This window comes from Xenopus laevis, chromosome 9_10L (genome assembly GCF_017654675.1).
Source record: "Xenopus laevis strain J_2021 chromosome 9_10L, Xenopus_laevis_v10.1, whole genome shotgun sequence".
NCBI classification, from domain to species: domain Eukaryota; kingdom Metazoa; phylum Chordata; class Amphibia; order Anura; family Pipidae; genus Xenopus; species Xenopus laevis.
In genome coordinates this window covers 107,295,035-107,301,207 of record NC_054387.1, presented here as the reverse complement: position 1 = coordinate 107,301,207, position 6,173 = coordinate 107,295,035, and positions in this window count along the sequence as shown.

Below are 6,173 nucleotides of genomic sequence, written 5' to 3'. Positions count from 1 at the left end.
TTTGAGTTGGTGGTTTTAAACTCGAAATTGTGAATTTTGACCAAAAAAACAACTCGACTAGCAAATAGAATTTACCGTTCAAACCTCTTTCCGTAATTTGAACTTCATACCTTAAGTCTTCTAATAACAATTTAAATACACCCAATAGGCTGGTTTAATAAAAGATGAATTATATCTTAGTATATCTTCCAGTACAATGTAATGTTTTGTTATTACAGACAAAAAGGAACATTTTTTAATTGTTTTATGAAATGATTTATTTAATTACAGTGGAGTCTGTTGGAAACCTTCCCATTATTCGGAGCTTTTTGGATATGAACTTGGTTGAAACTAAACCTGAAGCCCTCAGCATTGCAAAGTACCAACAACCCTGCCACCCAAGGCTTTAAAAACATGTTTACAGAAAATATAGGATTCTATTTATTAAAGGACTAAAACAATCTTGGAGAATTTTCACCAAAAAGTGGATCTTCAGGTCCACCTTTAAACAATTTTCCCAACTACAAATGTAGTCCAACATTATCAGTGCTCAGAACTGCCTGTAGATGGATCCACACAGCCAGCATGGGTTCTAATCACAATTCTTACAAATAAGCAAACCTCCTTATCTCCTTGTAATTCATTAGTAGAAAAAACAATGTAGTTGGTTGCAAAGCAATGCTGATTATTACCTGGAAATGCCCCTTATGATCATTATAAAGAGGCTGGAAACTTCAGCAGCTGTTGGGACATTCTTCAGTAACATTATTTTCACCCTGTGAATATGAATATACAAAAAATATTTATGAAAAGAATCTTAAAATAATGAAATTTTTAACAGTGACCAATATCATTACATATTCAGTGTTCATGTAAGGCAGCTTAGGCGGATAGAGAAAATCAGTGTTATATCAGCTTTATCAAAATGTGAGATTAGATCTCAAAGTTCACTATTTGATAAATGCAATGATAATAATCCCATAGAAATCAATATAAAGTGGGTGAATTTTACTGTGGTGAGTTCTAATGTCACATTTTGGTAAATCAGCACCTTATGATTACTCATTCAGCTTACCTGGCAGGCACTTTAAAACTGAAGAACAAGTACAGTATGACAAGGGTTATGATCATTGTAATTATCATGGAAATAATATGATTGCTCTGTCTGGTTTTATTCACATTAACAAAACTTTGCACTGTAGAGAAAAAACAGAAAGGTGTTACAAAAGACATTTGTTAGTCTATGCAGAGTGTGGCCCTCAGAATTTCATGACACATGGTGGCCCCTAGCATCTCATGATAGTGTGACCCCAGCATTTCATAGCACCCCATGGCATTTTAAGACAGTTTGAATATAGACAGGCATGGAGAAATCCAGGAGGAAGAAAGTATTAGTGGTTCAGCAGCTTTATCTTCATCCTTTATCTCTAGTGGATGGCCTCTGTAGACTTGCAACTTCCAACTCCATCTTGAAATCACAAGGGACTGGGTATTGCTGTGTTAGTCATGTTTAAATTTCTTGCAAAACAGATATTGGAGCAGCAAAGAAGTGGCATGGAAGAATTTAAAGTGCAGAACCACCGATGCAGCCTTTTGTTAATATTTTTGCCTATATTACTAGTGGGTGGAAGAAGATGAAGAACAAAATTGTTGTCTGGGAAAACATTGCCTCTTGCCTGGCGGGATGCAGTTTAATAGAAAAAGTCAGACGGCATCTAGCTGCATTTCACACCACATAAAACAATGGAGGTCAGGGAAGATGGTAAGTTATCATTTGGACAATTCAAAGATTCTGCTGCCTCTCTACTGGTGCCTCCAAACTTTTATTATTTTCTAACGAATCATGGAGTCAGGATCAGGTTTTGCATCAGGCCTCTGGTTTCAGGCATTGCATAATATACTTTGGATGCCATTAACTATTACTTTCACTACATAATGTGCTTTCATCTGTTTCCACTGATCTCTCTGTACAATGTGCATGGATTGCTTTATTTGTGCTCTAACAATATAATGTACCAAAATGGTAGCGGCCAGAACACTGAATATTCACTGATTGGATCTGTAGCTAAAGAAAACTGCTTGTCTAGAAAAAAACATGACAAATGTTCACATGCTGTAGCATGGATTTACATTGTGGGTGTGATCTCCAGAAGTAGGTGTGACCAAAATGTATACATTGCCATCTGTGTATTGCATGTATTCCCCTCAGTCTAAATTAGGTTCTTTTGCCTGTGGAATTTATAAAAAAAATTCCCTTCATTTTTTTTTCTACCACCAAAAAAAAGCTTTTATTCTGTTGGTGACAACATAAGTACAATAGTGTTTAATTCAGAAACATTAAATTGGTATAGACATTTTACAAGCACCATTTCTTCCCCTTTGCTCCTCAGTATCGTCAGCATTCCTGGATAGCTTTAAAGGCTCATTCAAAAGTTCTGAGTTAGACATGGATTTGTGTGTGCAATATCAATATGCCAAGCTTTTGATAGAAAAGGTTAATTTGACTTCCCATGTGTCACAATAGGGTTCATTTTAGGAGAATCAAAGCTGCAATCGATGGGTGATGCCAAATGTTAGGGCACCCCCAAGGATTGGAATGACTTACCTGATACCAGGGGCTGGTGCTCCTGTAGCAGAAAACTGCACTGGCCTGGGGTACTTGCGAGCGAGTGATCCTCTTCCTCCCTTCTTCTTTCTTTAAAATCCAGCAGCCGACACATGCATAGGAGAATGAAAAAGCCAGCTTTTTTGTTAAAGTCTGGCTTTAACTCTACGGTGCATGCACGCCCGTGCAAGGATGTGAATCACTTGCTAGTGCCTTGTGCTGGTGTAGTTTTCTGCTAACAGGAGCACTGGATTTATCATTACAATTCTTGGGGTACCCTAACATTTGGCACCCCATTGATTGGAGCATTAATTTTTCCTGTAAGGTAAGGCAGTCTGCAAACAGACATTTTTTTGCACCTTGCACACTGCCATTGTCTAGTCTTGAGTAACTGCAGGTCTTTATGCTCTTTTTCTGGAAAATGGTAAGGTAAGCAAAGCACCTGTAAAAAGTGGATGAAAAAGAGTACTGGTGGGAATCCTATTTAAACTAGGTTGTTTTGTACCTGCAATTATCATGATTAATGTTTCTGGTATTGTACTGTACCTGGAATCAGCACTGGTGTATCACACTGTATAAAATGTACTTCTCACTGGATATAATGTCACTGGGGTGTTAGTACCCACTGCCTCTCATTGCATATAATGTGCTTTGGGTAGTGAGCAAAATAAAGAGTGTGGTCTAAATTTTAACTGTGGTGAACCACACATATAAATCTGCTGATGTTTTCCAGACATACAGTATATTAATGTATATATCAGATTTGTAAGCTGGGTGAAGAGCTCTTTCTGCTCATATAAGTAAAAGAAATCACTGAACAAGCAAAGTATTTCATATATTCTTGGTTTCATTCAGAATCCTTGATTGGATTGGATTGTGCTGACTTTACAGTCTTCCCCAGTAACACAAATCATTCCAGAAATAAGAAAGAACACTTTCTATTTCAGGCTACCATTTATCTTTCACCCTCAGATTTGAGATACCTAAGTAAGAAGTCTGTATTTGTAGCTCGGAGCTCCACTCGCTCCATTGGCTCCGATATGAGTAATAGCCTTCACGGGTCTTACAATGAAAACGCACGACATACGCAGAATTCCCTTCCAACTCAGAGGGCTCAATCTCCTAATAATTCTCATTATCTTTGATTAATAGGCACCGTGCTTTCTGTAAGAAACAATATTAACATTGAGCCTTTTTGTATCTAGTATGTAGTGCAATAATTTCAACTACTGGACCAACATGAGATTTTAGTTTTGCTTTTCTGAATCGCACTTAGGGTCAGTCCACACGAGCAGATTCGGGGAGATTAGCCCCACCGACAAATCGTCTCTTCTTCAGGGCCACAATCTCTCTGAACTGCCTTCCCCCTGCCCTTCGCTGGCTAAAATGAAAATTGCCTGCGGCAATGCACGTGCGGCACTTCGTTTTCCGAAGTCGCCCGAAATAGCCTTATGAGGTTGCCTCCCGAATCTGCTCGTGTGGAGGCCCTGTTACTACAAATTCAATATTCCCTATACAGTGTATACGAATATATGGCATATCATACCTACATTTTACATTCGCTTGATATTTTATAAAAAAAAATGTAGTCCTAATTGAGGTAAATATTTGGATAATGTTTGAAATATGGGTGGTAAAACAAGATCCAACTCTATTAAGGGGCCACAAAAATAAAGACCTGCAACACTCCTATTGTAATACTCAATAGCATTACAGATGTTATGGAATAGCTATGTTTGGGCATTGACAACATGGCCATCATGTTGCGTTGCCTTAAATAATTTAATAAAGCTGTTTACAGAACCACATGCAGAGCTTTAGTATCTTCCTTTCTTAGAAATGTGAAGTGAAGACACTTATCAATTGAGTTGTTTTCAGATTGTTCACTAGAAATAAAGTTTTTTTTTCAATTGCTTTCCATCTTTTACTTTTTAGCGTTTTACCAAAATTTAAGTTTAAAGTTTAATCTTCCTGTATCTGATGTTTCAGTTTGGCAATTTTGTAATCCTGGCGCAGATTCTGAACTGTTACTATTCGCTCGTTACTGTTCCCTATAGATGTTCTCTGGTCCCTGTCTGTGTTTCAAATGAGGGGTGGGTGTGTCCTAATGGTCCCTGCCAGAAGCACAGTAGGAGGGGGACAGCCAATCACAGCCCTGCAATCACACAAGCACAGACAGGCTTCAGTTCCCTATCAGGTCCTGCTAGCTGCTGATTGGTTCCTGTACAGTGAGCTGAGAGACGACGGCTCCCCTGCACAGACTGGGAATTCAGGGAGCAGGAAGTGGAAGGGAAGAGAGGGATTATTAGGGGTTTTGCAGAAATATTCAATAAATCAGCCTAAAACACTACTTTTTTTAAGCACAATTCTTCTATATCTAAATGAGTATAATGCACTGCTACATTCTTATGTTTTACACAAAATGTCTCCTTTAATACTCTTCTTAGCAGCATCTGTTCAATATGATTAACTATTGTATCAATTCTAACAGCTGTCTTTATTCTGCTCAGCAGAGCCAAACATAAGAAACGTATCAACTAATGTATCAATTTAAAACAATTTAGAGGGTCGGTGTCTCCCCCCAGAGCTACTTCAGAAAAGTGAAAAATTTAATTTTTCAATATTACAAAAACAGTCACAAATAGAAAAGGGAAAGTGATGGGAAAAGTCTTTATTTCTGGTGAACTATCTGAAAACAAAAAAAGGGTTTGAAGGTGGACAACCTCTTTAAAATAGGGCAATTTGGGTTCCTAGCCCAGCCACATTATAGCTGTGGAGGGACTGCAGACCTTGTTTATTAATAAAGGCAAACTGCAAAATGACCACCATGTTTTTCCATACAAAGGAGCATTTTTTCCCCACAGTTCCAATGTGTGTGTCAGTTCAGAGCTAAAATACATTTTGTGCCTGACATTAAAGTAGCAGAGGCTTGTGGTATTAATTAAATGGCACACTGTTATGCACAGGATATAACCATGAAAAACTGGATTAGAGTATAGTTCTCCTTTACATGCATGCTAACTTGCTGGGGAACAAAACTGCATAACAGTAAGAAAACAGTCCTGTATTTAGGTGCATAACTACATGGATCCAACTTGCCAGGCTGCCCCCTAACTTGCAGATGACCCGCAATACACATGTTATGCTGGGTCACCCAAAATATCCCCCTGTCACTTTCTTCCTTTGTCTGTCCCTAATGGGGCACCCCACCTTGCTCCAGGTTCCACTGGTACATTGGCATTAGGCATAAGTATAATAGACATGCATTATATTACCTCCCAGGGAAAACTCTCTTTATTCAGTTCCATTTCAAATATCATGCCATCCTGGAGAATGCCCAACATGTTCCAGGCTATTCGGTATTTATTGTCAAGGCAGTAGCTCCAAACATTATATGGTGGATCAAATTGTACTGTAAGACAGAAAAGAAGGACACTTAAATAACGAGTTTTGTTTTGCAGTTTCACTTACGAGGTTTTCCCCAACCATGTATTTCACTGGAAATGCCACATAGAGACATTTCCTTTTCTGTTTTTTCAAGTGCCAATGTCCCCTGAATTCTGATGGTAAAAACACATTTTGTGCAATT